General features: G+C 37.7%; 1 long non-coding RNA gene across 1 annotated transcript; it reads right to left on the bottom strand.

The window, feature by feature from the left end:
- Positions 1-10,396: 10,396 nt before the first annotated feature.
- On the bottom strand, positions 10,397-15,864 carry LOC123383973. Its single transcript, XR_006594436.1, has 3 exons — positions 15,804-15,864; positions 14,494-14,585; positions 10,397-10,768 (listed from the first exon to the last, which is right to left on the bottom strand). It is a non-coding gene; the product is annotated as an uncharacterized LOC123383973 (long non-coding RNA).
- Between the last annotated feature and the right edge of the window lie 2,440 nt (positions 15,865-18,304).

The raw sequence follows: 18,304 nt of genomic DNA, 5'->3' as shown, positions 1-18,304 counted from the left end.
AAATTATTATACCTTCTGCCCATTTCCCTTGAATCCCAGACCCTTATTTTCAAATGCCTACTTGGTATTTATACAAATATACATCTAAAAATCATATCATACTATTCAAAATTAATTCTCAAGTATCCACCTGAAACATGCTGCAGTGGCATTCTTCCCTTTCCAGTAAGTGGAAACTTCTTTCTTTCAGTTGTTCATACCAAAAACTATGGCACCATTCTCTTTTTTTTTTAATGTTTATTTATTTTTGAGAGAGAGAGGCAGAGAGAGAGGGAGACAGAGAATCTGAAGTGGGTTCTGCACTGACAGCAAAGAGTCTGATGAGGGGTTCACACTCAGGAACCACGAGATCATGACCTGAGCTGAAGTCGGATGCTCAACCAACTGAACCACCCAGGTGCCCCATAAAAACTATGGCATCATTCTTGACTCCACATCTTCAGTCCATCATAGAATTGTGACTTAATCTCCAAATACATAACCAAAACCTGATCACATTTCACTACATTCAAACGATCACTTTGATCCAAGTGATCAGTGTCTCAGTGCACCAGTTTCTGAACTGGTCTCTGTGTTTCTGCCATTGCCCACAACATTATATCCTCAATGCAAGCAGCCAGAGTATTCTTTTAAACAAAGTTTGGTCGTATCATTTCTCTACTCTAAACCCTCTAATGTTCTCCTATCTTATTCAGAGTAAAAGCCAAGGTCCTTATAATTATGCCAAAGGCTCTGTGCCCTCTGGTCCTTCCATAATTTATCTCCCTGACTCACTCTATTTCAACCACATTGCCTCTTTGGTCTTCCTTGAATACACTATTTATACTCATGTCTCAAAATCTTTGCATTTGCATTTGATTTTCCCTGTATATGAAATACTTGCCCCTGTATATCTACATGGCTGGCTCTCTCGCCTTCTTCAAGTCTTTGCTTCAGGTTACATTATTAGTGAGGACTCGCCAAAATAAACTGTTTAAAAATTTACCCATCATCTTATGGATCCCCATCTTTCTTCTCAATTTTAATTTATTTAGTACTTATCACTTACTTATTTTTATTTATCTGTCTCCTCTCCCTATAGTATCAGGTCCAAAGGGCAGGGATTATTTTTCCTCTTGCTCATGTAATTCTGTACAAAGAACATGCTTAACACATAGTAGGAACTTTATAAGCTTAATGGGTCTATTCCAAGCTCTGAGGGACACTCTATACCATACACACAACTTATTTTAATTTCCCATAGTCCATATTTTCCTTTTAGATAGATTATTGGTCCTTAGACTACATACAGTGGCTAAAACATAAAAATATTCAAATGCTTTTCTGGTTACCAATCCATTTGTTCTATTCCTAAAGGTATTGCCAAGTATACAGTGGACAATTCTTGACTCCAAATCTCTACTTTGACACTGTGCAGAAAAGAGCTAACATGGGCCTGAGACTGTGATCTTTCTAGGGGACTGCTTGCAAAGTTGATTCTCAACTAGCATCTGAGAACTTAGATATTGATATTTCACCACACTGATAAGAGTGACTCACTGTGCCTAACTGATTGTGACAATAATATGATTTATGCTAAACACCTGCCTTCCTTCTAGCAGTCTGAAATTCCAGGCAAGGGCTAAGTGACCAATCCTCAATAAAAAAAAAACTCTGGAAACTGACTTTAATGAACTTCCCATTTCACATGTGTTGTCACAACTCATTCCTGGGACAATTAAGCACATACTGTGTGACTCCATTAAGGAGGACTCTGGAATCTTGTACCTGGTTTTCTCCACATTTTCCCCCATGCACCTTTTCCCTTTGCTAATTTTGTATTATATTATTTTACTGTAAACAATAATAGCAGTGAGTAAAACTATATACTGAGTCCTGTGACCCCTCTGAACAAATCATCAAACCTTGGGGGAGGGTGTCTTCGGAGCCTCCAATCTGGGCACTCATAGAACTCTTACTGAATGCCTTATATATGCTGAACATTGTGCTTCAACCCTAGTGACCTGAGATAGAGCATAAATGAGCTTGTGGGCTTTATTTATTTATTGTTTTGCTCTAAAAACATGTTTTTCTTTTTCTTTTTTTTTTTTTTTTACTGAAACAGCCTATATCCTGCTCTAGGATTCCTTCTCCAGAGGCATCCCTTTATCAAGAAGCATTTCCAGGCACAGACACATGACAGAAATAGTGAAGAAAGAAACCCTGTGGAAAAGAAAGATCCACAATAGCAACTGGGTTCCAGTGCCAGCTCCAATAATTTTATTACAGTTTTCCAAAATGAACAAATAAGAGGCCCTGACACAGACTAAAGTGTGCCCTGTATAAGCTGTACTCCTGGAAAGCTAAAGGAAACCCTACTAACTCTTTCCAGTTTGGGATCACAGGGCTTTTTTTTTTTAAGACATGGAGTAATGCGGTATCTTATCAAAGCTTCAATGCTGATTTTTAGAATCTGCCATTAAATCTAGTATTTGAACTTGAAACACTCAACTATACAGTCTCATGAAGAAAGCTTATTTATATGGAACATTTCCTACAAAAAACACAATAGTAAATGTAAAATATTATCTTTTATACTAAATATAATAGTAGATGTGCTTTTGGTAGGAAGAAGTCTGCCACTTATACTAGACATAACCTCCTAAAATCTCATTTCTTTCTTTACTTGAGAAAGACTATTTTTCTTTTGTACAAAATCCTGACTTGTGTATCACATGCATTCTTATTCAAGTCTAATCATTGCTCTTCAAGAAAAATATTTTTAAAAGACCACCTAGTCGAAGGAAGATGGCGGCGTAAGAGGACGCAGGGCTCACCGCGTCCTGCTGACCACTTAGATTCCACCCACATCTGCCTAAACAACCCATAAAACCGCCAGAAGACTAGGAGAATGGAGTCTCCGGAGCCAAGCACAGACGAGAGGCCCACGGAAGAGGGTAGGAAGGGCCGAGAGGCAGTGTACGCTACACGGACTGGACTGGCAGGAGGAAGCGAGGGAGGTGGAGCAGCAGCCAGCCCACCTGGCAAGACAGACCCCCAAGTCTGGCTTGCAAAAGTGGAGGGGCCAGAGTGTGTTCTGACAGCCAGCGGAACTTAACATCTGGAATGTCATAAGTCACCAGCTCTGCTCCAAGAGCCGGAGGGCTAGAGGACAATGGGAGGGAGAGTTGTTGAGCCCCGGGGACAGAGCTCAGGTTGGCAGGGAACAAAGGTGCTCACCAGCGCCATCTCCCTTGCCCATCCCTCAGCCAAAATCCCAAAGGGAACCAGTTCCTGTCAGGGAACTTGCTTGCACTGCGCAAACACCCAATGCTGTGCTTCTGTGGATCCATCCCTCCAATTAGTCTGCCTCCATCCCGGTGCCACAGGGCCTTCCCGAAGTGAACCACCGAAGGAAAAGCGAGCTGAGTCTGCCTCTCCCGCTCCCGTGCAGCTTGCAGATGCACCCCGGCTAATAGGCCAGATCCCATCAAAGCGGCACAAGCCTGGCAGTGTGCAAGTACACCAGACAGGGGCCACACCACTCCACAGTGAGTCCTGTCCCGGGAGAGGGGAAGAGAAGGTACACACCAGTCTGACTGTGGCCCCAGCGGTGGGCTGGGGGCAGATATCGGGCCTGACTGTGGCCCGCCCACCAACACAAGTTACTCTGGACAGCACAGGGGAAGAGCCCTGCAGTTCCGCACCACTCCAGGGAATATGCAAAATGACAAAACGGAAGAATTCTCCTCAAAAGAAACTCCAGGAAGTAGCGACCGCTAACGAACTGATCAAAAACGATTTAAGCAATGTAACAGAAAATGAATTTATAATAATAGTCACAAAAATAAAATAAAATAAAATAAAATGTCACAAAAATAATCGCTGGGCTTGAAAAAAGTATAGAGGATAGCAGAGAATCTATTACTACAGAGATCAAGGGACTAAGAAACAGTCAGGAGGAGCGAAAAAATGCTATAAATGAGGTGCAAAATAAAATGGAGGCGACCAGAGCTTGGATTGAAGAGGCAGAGGAAAGAATAGGTGAATTAGAAGATAAAATTATGGAAAAGAGGAGGCTGAGAAAAAGAGAGATAAAAAAAATCCAGGAGTATGAGGAGAGAATTAGAGAACGAAGTGACACAATTAAACGTAATAATATACGCAGAATTGGGATCTCAGAGGAGGAAGAGAGATGGAAAGATGCTGAAGGTATACTTGAAGAAATCATCGCTGAGAACTTCCCTGATCTGGGGAAGGAAAAAGGCACTGAAATCCAAGAGGCACAGAGAACTCCCTTCAGACATAACTTGAATCAATCTTCTGGATGACATTTCATAGTGAAATTGGCAAAATACAAGGATAAACAGAAAATTCTGAAAGCAGCTAGGGATAAACATGCTCTAACATATAAAGGGAGACCAATAAGACTAGTGACAGATCTATCCACTGAAACTTGGCAGCACAGAAAGGAATGGCAGGAAATCTTCAATGTGATGAACAGAAAAAAATATGCAGCCGAGAATCCTTTATCCAGCAAGTATGTCATTTAGAATAGAAGGAGAGATCAAGGTCTTCCCAAATAAACAAAAACTGAAGGAATTCATCACCACTAAACCAGCCCTACAAGAGATCCTAAGGGGGATCCTGTGAGACAAAGTACCAGAGACATCACTACAAGCATGAAGCCTACACACATCACAGTGACTCTAAACCCATATCTTCCTATAATAACACTGAATGCAAATGGACTAAATGTTCCATCCAAAAGACAGAGGGTATCAGAATGGATAAAAAAAAAAAAACAAGACCCACCTATTTACTGTCTACAAGAGACTCATTTTAGACCTGAGGACACCTTCAGATTGAAAGTGAGGGGATGGAGAACTATCTATCATGCTACTGGAACTCAAAAGAAAGCTGGAGTAGCCATACTTATATCAGACAAACTAGACTTTTTTTTTTTCTTCAACGTTTCTTTTTATTTTTGGGACAGAGAGAGACAGAGCTTGAACGGGGGAGGGGCAGAGAGAGAGGGAGACACAGAATCAGAAACAGGCTCCAGGCTCTGAGCCATCAGCCCAGAGCCCGATGCGGGGCTCGAACTCACGGACCGCGAGATCGTGACCTGGCTGAAGTCGGTCGCTTAACCGACTGCGCCACCCAGGCACCCCCTTTTTTTTATTTATTTATTTTTTCAACGTTTCTTTTTATTTTTGGGACAGAGAGAGACAGAGCATGAACGGGGGAGGGCAGACTAGACTTTAAAGGCTGTAACAAGAGATGAAGAAGGGCATTATATAATAATTACAGGGTCTATCCATCAGGAAGAGCTAACAATTATAAATGTCTATGCACCGAATATGGGAGCCCCCAAATATATAAAACAATCACAAACATAAGCAACCGTATTGATAAGAATGTGGTAATTGCAGGGTTTAATACTTCACTTACAACAATGGATAGATGATCTAGACACAGGATCAATAAAGAAACAAGGGCCCTGAATGAGACATTGGATCAGATGGACTTGACACATATATTTAGAACTCTGCATCCCAAAACAACAGAATATACTTTCTTCTCGAGTTCACATGCAACATTCTCCAAGACAGATCACATACTGGGTCACAAAACAGCCCTTCATAAGTATACAAGAATTGAGATCATACCATGCACACTTTCAGATCACAATGCTATGAAACTTGGAATCAACCACAGGAAAAAGTCTGGAAAACCTCCAAAAGCATGGAGGTTAAGGGACACCCTACTAAAGAATGAGTGAGTCAACCAGGCAATTAGAGAAGAAATTAAGAACTATATGGAAACAAATGAAAATGAAAATACAACAATCCAAACGCTTTGGATGCAGTGAAGGCAGTCCTGAGAGGAAAATACATTGCAATCCAGGCCTATCTCAAGAAACAAGAAAAAGCCCAAATACAAAATCTAACAGCACACCTAAAGGAAATAGAAGCAGAACAGCAAAGGCAGCCTAAACCCAGCAGAAGAAGAGAAATAATAAAGATCAGAGCAGAAATAAACAATATAGAATCTAAAAAAACTGTAAAGCAGATCAATGAAACCAAGAGATGTTTTTTTGAAAAAATGAACAAAATTGATAAACCTCTAGCCAGGCTTCTCAAAAAGAAAAGGGAGATGACCCAAATAGATAAAATAATGAATGAAAATGGAATTACTGCAACCAATCCCTCAGAAATACAAGCAATTATCAGGGAATACTATGAAAAATTATATGCCAACAAACTGGACAACCTAGAAGAAATGGACAAATTCCTAAGTACCCACACATTCCAAACTCAAACAGGAAGAAATAGAAAGCTTGAACAGACCATAACCAGCGAAGAAATTGAATCAGTTATCAAAAACCTACCAACAAGTAAGAGTCCAGACCAGATGGCTCCCCAGGGGAATTCTAGCAGACATTTAAAGCAGAAATAATACCTCTCCTCCTCCAGCTATTCCAAGAAATAGAAAGGGAAGGAAAACGTCCAGACTCATTCTATGAAGCCAGTATTACTTTGATTCCTAAACCAGATAGAGACCCAGTAAAAAAAGAGAACTACAGGCCAATATCCCTAATGAATATGGATGCAAAAATTCTCAATAAGATACTAGCAAATTGAATTCAACAGCACATAAAAAGAATTATTCACCATGATCAAGAAGGATTCATTCCTGGGCTGCAGGGCTGGTTCAACATTTGCAAATCAATCAATGTGATACATCACATTAATAAAAGAAAAGATAAGAACCATATGATCCTGTCAATCGATGCAGAAAAGGCCTTTGACAAAATTCAGCAACCTTTCTTAATAAAAACCCTCGAGAAAGTCGGGATAGAAGGAACATACTTAAACATCATAAAAGCCATTTATGAAAAGCCCACAGCTAATATCACCTTCAGTGGGGAAAAACTGAGAGCTTTCTCCCTGAGATCAGGAACATGACAGGGATGTCCACTCTCACCGCTGTTGTTGAACATAGTGTTGGAAGTTCTAGCATCAGCAATCAGACAACAAAAGGAAATCAAAGGCATCAAAATTGGCAAAGATGAAGTTAAGCTTTCACTTTTTGCACATGACATGATATTATACATGGAAAATCCGATAGACTCCACCAAAAGTCTGCTAGAACTGATACATGAATTCAGCAAAGTTGCAGGATACAAAATCAATGGACAGAAATTAGTTGCATTCTTATACACTAATATGAAGCAACACAAAGACAAATAAAGAAACTGATCTCATTCACAACTGCACCAAGAAGCATAAAATACCTAGGAATAAACCTAACCAAAGATGTAAAAGATCTGTATTGCTGAAAACTATAGAAAGCTTATGAAGGAAATTGAAGAAGGTACAAAGAAATGGAAAAACATTCCATGCTCATGGATTGGAAGAATAAATATTGTCAAAATGTCAATACTACCCAAAGCTATCTACACATCCAATGCAATCCCAATCAAAATTGCACCAGCATTCTTCTCGAAGCTAGAACAAGCAATTCTAAAATTTCTATGGAACCACAAAAGGCCCCGAATAGCCAAAGTAATTTTGAAGAAGAAGACCAAAGCAGGAGGCATCACAATCCCAGACTTTAGCCTCTACTACAAAGCTGTCATCATCAAGACAGCATGGTATTGGCACAAAAACAGACACATAGACCAATGGAATAGAATAGAGACTCCAGAATTAGACGCACAAAAGTATGGCCAACTAATCTTTGACAAAGCAGAAAAGAATATCCAATGGAAAGAAGACAGTCTCTTTAACAAATGGCGCTGGGAGAACTGGACAGCAACATGTAGAAGGATGAAACTAGACCACTTTCTTACACCATTCACAAAAACAAACTCAAAATGGATAAAGGACCTGAAATGTGAGTAGGAAACCATCAAAACCCCAAAGGAGAAAGCAGGAAAAAAACCTCTCTGACCTCAGCTGCATCAATTTCTTAATTGACACATCCCCAAAGGCAAGGGAATAAAAAGCAAAAATGGACATTGGGACCTCATGAAGATAAAAAGCTTCTGCACAGCAAAGGAAACAATCAAAACTAAAAGGCAACCAATGGAATGGGAAAAGATATTTGCAAATGACATATCGGACAAAGGGCTAGTATCCAAAATCTATAAAAAGCTCACCAAACTCCACACCCGAAAAACAAATAATCCAGTGAAGAAATGGGCAGAAAACATGAAGAGATACTTCTTTAAAGAAGACATCCGGATGGCCAACAGGCACATGAGAAGATGCTCAAGGTCACTCCTCATCAGGGAAATACAAATCAAAACCACACTCAGATGTCACCTCACACCAGTCAGAATGGCTAAAATGAACAAATCAGGAGACTATAGATGCTGGAGAGGATGTGGAGAAACGGGAACCCTCTTGCACTGTTGTGGGAATGCAGACTGGTGCAGCCGCTCTGGAAAACAGTGTGTAGCTTCCTCAAAAAATTAAAAATAGATCTACCCTATGACCCAGCAATAGTACTGCTAGGAATTTACCCAAGGGATACAACAGTGCTGATGCGTAGGGGCACTTGTACCCCAAGAGCCTAAATGTCCATCAACTGACGAATGAATAAAGAAATTGTGATTTATATACACAATGGAGTGCTATGTGGCAATGAGAAAGAATGAAATATGGCCTTTTGTAGCAACGTGGATGGAACTGGAGAGTGTTATGCTAAGTGAAATAAGTCATACCATATGGTTTGACTCTTATGGGGATCCTGAGAAACTTAACAGAAACCCATGGGGGAGGGGAAGGAAAAAAAAAAGAGGTTAGAGTGGGAGAGAGCCAAAGCATAAGAAACTCTTAAAAACTGAGAACAAACTGAGGGTTGATGGGGGGTGGGAGGGAGGGGAGGGTGGGTGATGGGTATTGAGGAGGGCACCTTTTGCGATGAGCACTGGGTGTTGTATGGAAACCAATTTGACAATAAATTTCATATTAAAATAAATAAATAAATAAATAAATAAATAAATAAATAAATAAATAAAATATAAATCTTTATTAAAAAACAGCTAAAATAATCAAGGAGGTGGATGCTTTTCTGCATGCAAAGAGACTAAAGTGATTAGGATCCTTGGCCTTAGAAATACAAAGGTTTAACAAATATTTTAGTGCTATGAATAATTCATTTACCAAATCCCTAAGTCATCAGTAGTGATCACTTAAATTGAAAATAATAGTAAGTTTTAAATAGAAAACAGCCAACATTATTTTCTATAGTGTGGCGTACACTTTAAAATTCATCACAATAAGCAACACAGACTGAAAGTTTTCTGTCTGGTTGTTGTTGTTTTTGTTTTTTTTTAATCTGTCTTATTTTCTTACTGCTGTGTAACAAACTACCACAAACTTGGCAGCTTAAAACAATACCCATTTATTTTTCCCAGTTCTATGGGTCAGAAGTCTAGGAGTAGCTTGGCTGCACTTGCTGCTCATGGTGTTAGCCAGGCTGTGATTTTTTCAGACTCTGGAGAATAATCTGCTTCCACAATCATTCTAGTTTTTGGAAAATATAATTCCACACAATTGTAAGGAGGTCTGAGGTCCTTATTTTCTTGCTGGCTGCAGCCTAGCAGTCATCCTCAGCTCTTAGATATCACCCCAGCATTCCCTGCCCCACAGTCCCCTCCATCCTCAAAGCCAATAACAAGAACAAAATCTCCTTTGCTTCAAATCCCTCTCACGCTTCCAATTTCTTTGAAAGAAGAGTCCAGTTCTTTTTAAGGGCTCATGTGATTATACCCACTACTTATAAACTCCCAATCACAAGAACTTCTTAAGATTTTGGACTTTAATTACTTCTGAAAAATATCTTCCCAGCAGCACTTAGATTAGTGTTTAATTGAATAACTGGGAGGAAGTGTGTATATAGCAGGGTACTGATAATCTTAGGGGTCATCTTAGAATTCTGCCTACCACAAATCCTAATGCACAAGTCTCATAAAGTTGGGATTATGTAAATGTTTCTAATCTTTGAGATTAATATAAAATAAGAACATTCTTTCTCATCAGAACATAGCTGTTTGTGCCCATGTTAAAAATAGAATTTGGGCTGGGGCACCTGGGTGGTTCAGGCAGTTAAGCATCTGACTCTCAATTTGGGCTCCAGTCATGATCTCACAGTTCATGTCAGCCTCTGTACTGACAGTGTGGAGCTTTCTTGGGATTCTCTCTCTCCCTCTCTCCCACTCATACTTTCTCTGTCTCTTAAAATAAATAAATAAGCATTTAAGAATTATTATAATTGTGGCTAGGGGCACCTGGGTGGTTCAGTCAGTTGGGCCTCTGACTTCGGCTCAGGTCATGATCTCACAGCTTGTGGGTTCAAGCCCCACGTCTGGCTCTGTGCTGATAGCTCAGAGCCTTAAGCCTGCTTCAGATTCTGCATCTCCCTTACTCTCTGACCCTCCCCCACTCATGCTCTATCTCTCTCTCAAAAATAAACATAAAAAAATAATTTAAAAAAATAGAATTGTGGCTAGATAAAACATAAGTCTAAACCAGAATCGCATTTTCATATTCTAAAATTTCTAACTTTAATAACTATTCTTCAGATTTTTCTCATTTGCTTAATCATATCACCAATAGTTGATCTCTTTTCTATTTTTTTATCCTTCTTTCCCCAGGCTTAATTAGTAATCAAACTTACCTGATCAAAATCCATATGGATAGACTTCTATTACAAATAAGCTTTGGGGAGACACACTGTCAACCAAAATAAATGTGTGATGTCCTCAAAAAGTTCTCTATTGAATAGAAAAAGCAGAACATGAGAGAAAGATACACAAAGAAATGTACAGAAATCCCACTATCAAATGTCATGCACTGACAAGAGCAATTTCTTCATGGGCTACAGGACTAAAAAAACACTGCCTTGAGGTAGATTTACCCTGTAATAAGAAAACAGCCTTTGGGGGTGACAGACTTGCATCCTTTTCTGCTTATTTCACACTTATCTCACTCAATAATTATGTGAATGGCAAAACGGTTCTGACTTCTTGGACCCTTAGATTCATCATCTGTAGAAATGAGATCAAAAATAGTTCTAGCCCCCAAGTTAATGTAAGATTTAAATGAAATAATGCACATATGGCACTTTGTAGTGTACCTTTACTTGGTCCTTTACATACAGTAGATGATAATATATGTCCAGTATTATTATCATCATTTGCCTAGAGTAAATTATGGAAAGTTTCATGAAAAGCATTCTTTCTCTGTGTACCATAAAACTTAATAAGGTATAATTTTCTTTACTCTTGTCTCTCCCTCCTAACAAACTGGCCTTCTGAAAGACAGACTCTGTGTACTCCTCTTTCTGTCATCTGTACTAAGTATGTGTTTAATAAACAGACATAAGCTGGCTGGTTAGCTCAGTTGATTAGATCATGATGCTAATAATATATATATATATATGTATATATACATATACATATGTATGTATGTATGTACATATGTATATGTATACATAATATATATGTATATATATGTGTGTGTGTGTGTGTATATATATATATATATATATATATATATATATATAAAATTGGATAAAATGACTGCGTAAATTCTTACCAGTATTTTCAAAAGTGGAAATCGTTAACCTTGGCATAAGATAGGGAAGAGCAGCTACGGTAGACAGTAAAGAAGATATATCCAGAGATTAGAGGGAACAAGTAGCTTCCTTGTGGGAAATGCAAATCATCAATGAGGATAAGTGATGTGTTACCCACTAGTTTCAAAGAGGAGTTTCAGGTATCAAGTTTTGACAAATGTATAGAGTAATATTGGGGAAATACCCAAATGCCAACTTTCTTATTTTAAAAAATAAATCAATTTAATTTTAATACTTCAGTTAGGTCCGATCCATGTTTCCTGTTTCTAACTGTGTCAAATGGATTTATCCCCTTTACTATCAAGAAACATCAAAGACAAATCAATTTGAGTTCTTTAATCCATTCAATCTCCATCACCTTTAAATCTTTAGTAAAAACAAAAATATTCAGCACAGTCTGACCCAACAGGAAACATATTCTTTTTACCTAACTTCAAATTGGTCAAAAATTAAATTAAATAGTTTGTCAATTGTTGAACATCTACCCTGCTATATCAGATGTATAAAATTTAGTTACATTTTGATTTCAGTTTAATAGAAGCCAAAAATTATTTTAGAAGTTAAATTTTAAATATCTGCCTTATAGATAAATTCTCACATGCCATGGTAAAGCCTAAAGCAAAAATACACTGCCAAATTTTAAACTCTTCAATGTAGCCTCCTTTGATAGACTCTAGGTCACAGAGTAACATTTTGTTCTACATCTTCCCTTTTAATTAAATGTCCACAGCATAAACTTCAAAAAGGACACTTGTTCCTAGAATAGGTTATGTTCTGCAAAGCAAAGCAAAGCAAAACTCAAGGGTGAGTGATTTCTGTGCAGAAGCACAAATACGCAAAACCAGTACTGTAGTTGACCCAATTATTTTAAATATTAAGAGAAGAGGCCTGATGCTACTAATCTAAATTCCTAGAACTTTCACAAAGGAAGAACATGGAACTTAGGGTCAGATATTCCTGCAACCACTGTGACAGGGACCAGTTTGCTTAAATTTCATCTGTAAAATGGAGATAAAATCTCTTATACACTGATATTGTGGGATAAAATGATATACTACATGTAAAATTCTTACTGTAGTGTATGGCACAGTATAAATGCTAAATAAATGATAAATATCATCATGTCGTCAGTGAAGAAAATAACCTTAGCAAATTGGCACATAAGCTACTATGTTTTGGAGAATAGCTAAGTTTAACTGTACTGCTGTGTTATGACCAGTAGCCTAAGTTTTATAAAGTGAGCTGCCATTTTTCCTGAGCTTGTGTTTTCTTAGGGGTACACAGATCTACTGATAATTTGTGGGCTGATAATCTATGCTGATAATTTGCTATAGAAAGTAAAGTCAAGTCAATAATTCAGTCAGGGAAAAGTAGGTCTATGCAGGTTGAAGTTGAAGAAGCTGTTTTGTTACACACTCACTGCACGTAGAACGATCATCTCTGTGAAAAAGTTGTAGTCCTTAATTCTGTCCCAGTTTATAATTTCACCATGTAATTCCTTATATTATTCTATTGTTGCTATAGCAAATTACTAAAACCAGGTGTCTTTTTTTTTTTTTTCAACGTTTATTTATTTTTGGGACAGAGAGAGACAGAGCTTGAACGGGGGAGGGGCAGAGAGAGAGGGAGACACAGAATCGGAAACAGGCTCCAGGCTCCGAGCCATCAGCCCAGAGCCTGACGCGGGGCTCGAACTCCCAGACCGCGAGATCGCGACCTGGCTGAAGTCGGATGCTTAACCGACTGCGCCACCCAGGCGCCCCTAAAACCAGGTGTCTTAAGCAACACATATTTATTATCTTGCAGTTCTGGAGGTTCAAAGTCTGACAGGGGTCTCACTGGTTTAAAGTCAAGCTGTCAGCAGGGCTGGTTCTTTAGGTTTTGGTTATGCGAATTTTGGAATTGTTCGCTTTCTATAAACAAATATCAGCTAACAGGATAGAGCTGTTTGCTGAACTTTAGAGGGAGCCACACTTGGGCTAAACATTTACTAGGATACTTGGGTTAATTCTTTCAAATGTATAGGCTAACGACCATACCATTTCAGTAGAAGAAATTGATTTAAAAAAAAAATCCTTGTGCCTGAGAGTAAGTAGCATACTTGAACTATAATCATTACCTTCAAACTATAATCATTACTCTGCTATTTTTCTCTTAACTTACAAAAGGGATTGTCAAATCTATAACTTTTTTTAATGTTTATTTATTTAGTTTGAGAGAACCCACATGCATTCAGGGAAAGGGATTGACAGAGGGGAGAGACAGAATCCCAAACAAGCTCCACGCTCAGGGCAGAGCCCCACTCGGGGCTGGATCTCATGACCATGAGCTCACCACCTAAGGAGGTATCAAGAGTCACACACTCAACCAACTGAGCCACCCAGGCACCTATCAAGTCTATAACTTTGATGTTAGACTCTTTCTTCTCAACTACAGCTGAATTGTTACATTTATTTGTGAACACTACATACTAAAGATATAAGCATAAATACAATCAAGCTTATGCAGCAGAATATTAACAGGAACATGAAAGATTTGGAACAAAATCGTATGTGGAACAGTTGGAGGAATTTGGATTATTAAATCAAGTAAAAAAGTACTTGATGGGTCTAGAAAGCAGGGAAGGATGGAAACAAGTTTAAAATGATTTAATATAAGACTTCTTAAGTGCTTACTATGAGCCTGGACAGCACTAATTGTGAGAACACTCTAATCAAGACCCATACTCTTCCCTCTATTATCAGTAGACCATACTTTCTTTTCTCTGGACCCTTGCATATTCCATTACCTCTGTCTGCAAAACTTTCTCTTTTCTTTGCTTAGATATTACTGCCTTCCTTCAAAGAGTTTGAAAGACATTACCTGTGATTGCCCCTACATTGCTTTTCTCCAACGCAGGGCAGAAAACATGTTTGTCCTGTGCAATACTGTGTCTCTGGCGCTTAGTGTAGCTCCTGGAAATTTAATATGTGTATAATATATATAAAATAAATAAATTCATAAATATGAACTCAAAAGATAAAACCAAAAATTTATAAGTTTATATTATGACAAATTCACTAACTTTATTAAGAGAAGTAGATTTTCTCGGACAATTGAGTTGTCCAAAGTTCACAGGAACAAATAAAATTAATTAATTAATTAATTAATCAACAGGATGTAATGAGTTCGACATTATAACTGTTGCTGCATACCTGATGATATTACATATTACCTAAAGGTACCGAGAGTACAGAAAGATCTTTCTCTATTGTGAATTGACTTTTCCTAGTTAAAAATGTATTTCTCTGTATTACGTGTCTTATAAAATGAAATGTTTGCTAGATGGATGAATACATTTTAAAATTTTACAGTCTGTCTCCAATTATCAATTATATTTATTTATATAATTGTAAATATCCAGACAGTAACAGAAAATCTTCAGCTGGCCCTGTGTAGTTGTCAAAATTTTAAGTACAGTAGGCTTATTAATGCAGAAAATGTTTACTACATCTTAAAACTGGTCCCTAGAAACATGGACAATTATAAATGAAGTTGTCTGAGCTCTAAGAAGTTCTAAAGTAAGAGAATAAAATCTTTTTTTTATATGTTTATTTATTTTTGAGAGTGACAAAGACAGAGCACAAGAGGGGGAGGGGCAGAGAGAGACACAGAATCCGAAGCAGGCTCCAGGCTCTGAGCTGTCAGCAGAGAGCCTGACTTGGGACTTGAACTCATGAACCATGAGCTCATGACCTGAGTGGAAGTCGGACGTTTAACCAACTGGGCCACCCAGACACCCCAAGAGAATAAAATCTTTAAAAATTTTTTGCCAGGTGGGGATAAAAGTTGGAGTAGCCTTTGTCGCTTGTGATAATCAAAATAGTTCTATTTCTTCCTAATACTTATATTAAGAAATCAGATATTTTCAGAAAGAAAACAATTAGATAAGTGAAAATCAGACCAGAGGGAACAGGAAGGCCAGGCTCTAAAATAATCTAAAAGAACAGGTTTTATGCATGTTTAGCAGTAATTACTCTAATTGACAGGACATGATTTTAAAAGTACTCCTGCAATTTTTCTTCTACATAATACTATGTTGAAAAATTATTTACTTATGTTAATATGTTCAGAAGATAACACAAGTTAACAATTTGCTTGCAAGGATCAAAAAGAGTGGACACCTGGGGTACCTGGGTGGTTCCGTCGGTTGAGCATCCAACTTTTGGTATCGGTATTGGCTCAGGTCATGATCTCATAGTTTGTAGGTTTGAGTTCTGTGTCAGTGCAGAGTCTGCTTAGGATTCTCTCTTTCTCCCTCTCTCTCTCTGCCTCTCATTTGTTCCTTCTTTATCAAAACAAAAACATAAACATTTAAAAAAAGTGAACACTTAAGGAAAATATCATTTTCAAACAGAAAATGTTATTTTCTCATTCTCAAGAAAACAGAATAGCTCACCCTACCATTGCTATGCAAAACTAAGAACACACTGACTATTCTTCAGCATAGAGGTCCTGTATCTAAACAAGAAACTTGAGAAGTCAAAACAACATGCCTTTAAAAACTCCACAGACTTAAATATATGTAATCTTTGAAAGATGGAGAGAATCTCCCACTAGTCCTAGCTTTGGTTCAATAAAAATAAATAAATTTTGCTTTCAGAGAAGCAGTATCTTCAGGGGAGTCAGACCTACATGGGTGTAAATCATAGCCATTACCCCTCTCACTGACTCTGCAGGCAGAACTTGTAAGTCTCATGTTGGCAGACAGTAGTCCTTGGGGTCCCTAGCAAAGGGATGCCGGTATTTACTTCCTCTGGAGTTGATGGCTAGAGAAGAAAGAGAGAGTATGAATACTGACTCTGAAGGTCCTTTAGAGGGCAAAGTCAGCAATCAGAGAAAGGTAAATGAATCAGAGAACCAGCCAAAATGTTGGAAGAAAACCTTCTAAATTTTACCTATGGCAACACAGACACAGAGCAGACTGTGGAAGGCTGTCACTCTTAAAAGTGAAATGTGCAGAGAATAAAGAGAAGAGTTGATGCTGAAAGTTCCTGACTGTCTAGAAGTGAATGTACAATGATAACACTGAGGGTGCTGACTTAAACAAAAGCATAGGTTATGAAATCACAGAGGGATAGGGAAAAATGAAAGGTAAACAAATGGGGAGGGTAAGAAGTACATTTAGTATATATATCCTCTAAGACATGCAGGTAAATCCCTAGGGAACAGTAATATTTCAGGGATGGTAGGAGGAATAATAGAAACTGCAAGTGCTGACAGAGGTTAAGATAGGCATGCTTTTAAATTTCAGCAGAGAAACCACATAAAAAGTTTGTCACTAATATGCAGAATCTAAAAAATCTGAACTCAGAGAGTAAAGTGGTAGTTATCAGGGTCTGGAGGTAGGCAAATTAGGGAGATGTGGTTAAAGAGTACAAACTTGAAACTAGGTGAGTAAGTTCTGGAGATCTAAGGCAAAGCATAGTGATTATAGTCAATAATACCATATGTATACTTCAAAGTTACTAAAAGACTAGATCTCAGTATTAGCTAATGCTATGATGATAACTAATAATACTGCAATATATAAATGTATCAAATCATCATGTCATAAACTTTAAACTTACACAATGTTATATGTCAATTATATCTCAATTAAAAAAACTGTCCAATGCAGCAGAGAGAATTGGCAGATTTCAGCTTATAAGACACCTTCTAATTTGATATAGGCTGATCTCTGGTGACTTGTGAGAGCAATGACAGGACAGTGATGGGGCAATCAATCACACTACGGTATGGAGCAAAGGAGATGTGAGAAAATAGAGGCAAAGTGTGTAGAAGCCCCATTAAGATGGTTGGCAGGAAAGAAAAGGAAGGAGTTGCCTTGGTAGCTTGAGTTATAACAAAATTAGAAACATATTTCTGAAGATTGCCAAAAAGTCTTGGGCAGCTTTTAAAGCTGAAAATTTTTAAAAAGGAAATTTAAGGTGCAAGAATATGATGAGAAAGTTTCAGAGAATTATAGAGATTGGTATCAAGAATCTAGGAGATGAAGTCAAAACAGAATAAAAATAGGTGAAGTTCCTACCCTCAGACAAGATATAAAAATGTAAATAAGTTTGTAGGATCAACCTCTCATTCTTTAGAATGATTCACCAGTAATAAAGAATACCTACAATGTTTACTTGACTTAACTCTTTCGTTTATACTTTTATTAACTAAATTCTATTTAAGACATACTCAGTTTAAACAGTAAAAGTATTAATAGATTTGGAATTTTATAAGGCTGCCATAAGGTTAATCTTCCAAGATAAATAATCTTCCTGGAACCTTTGTAGTCATTTTTATCTCAATAGTTCAAGGCTCTTAGAAGATTTTACCAACTATCTCTTAAATACAGCGTTATTTTGCCTATTAACAGAATAAGACCTTAAAAATAGAGGGAAAATAGCTTAATTTCCATGAAAATTGCAAAACCAATTTACTCATTACTTATGACCATTAGAAATTTTCATTCTATTTCTTAAATTAATATTTTCCCAATAAAAATACAGACCATGAGCAAGACTTTGTTACAGAGTGTAAATATCAAGAAAACAACCTAAGGCTGAACTCTACTCACTGCTATGTAAATTTATTCAGCTTTGGATAATTAACAGATGGTTTTTCTATATTCAGTGTTTATTATCCT

This window comes from Felis catus, chromosome A2, assembly GCF_018350175.1.
Source record: "Felis catus isolate Fca126 chromosome A2, F.catus_Fca126_mat1.0, whole genome shotgun sequence".
Taxonomy (NCBI): Eukaryota; Metazoa; Chordata; class Mammalia; order Carnivora; family Felidae; genus Felis; species Felis catus.
This window is presented reverse-complemented; position numbering and strand designations above follow the sequence as displayed.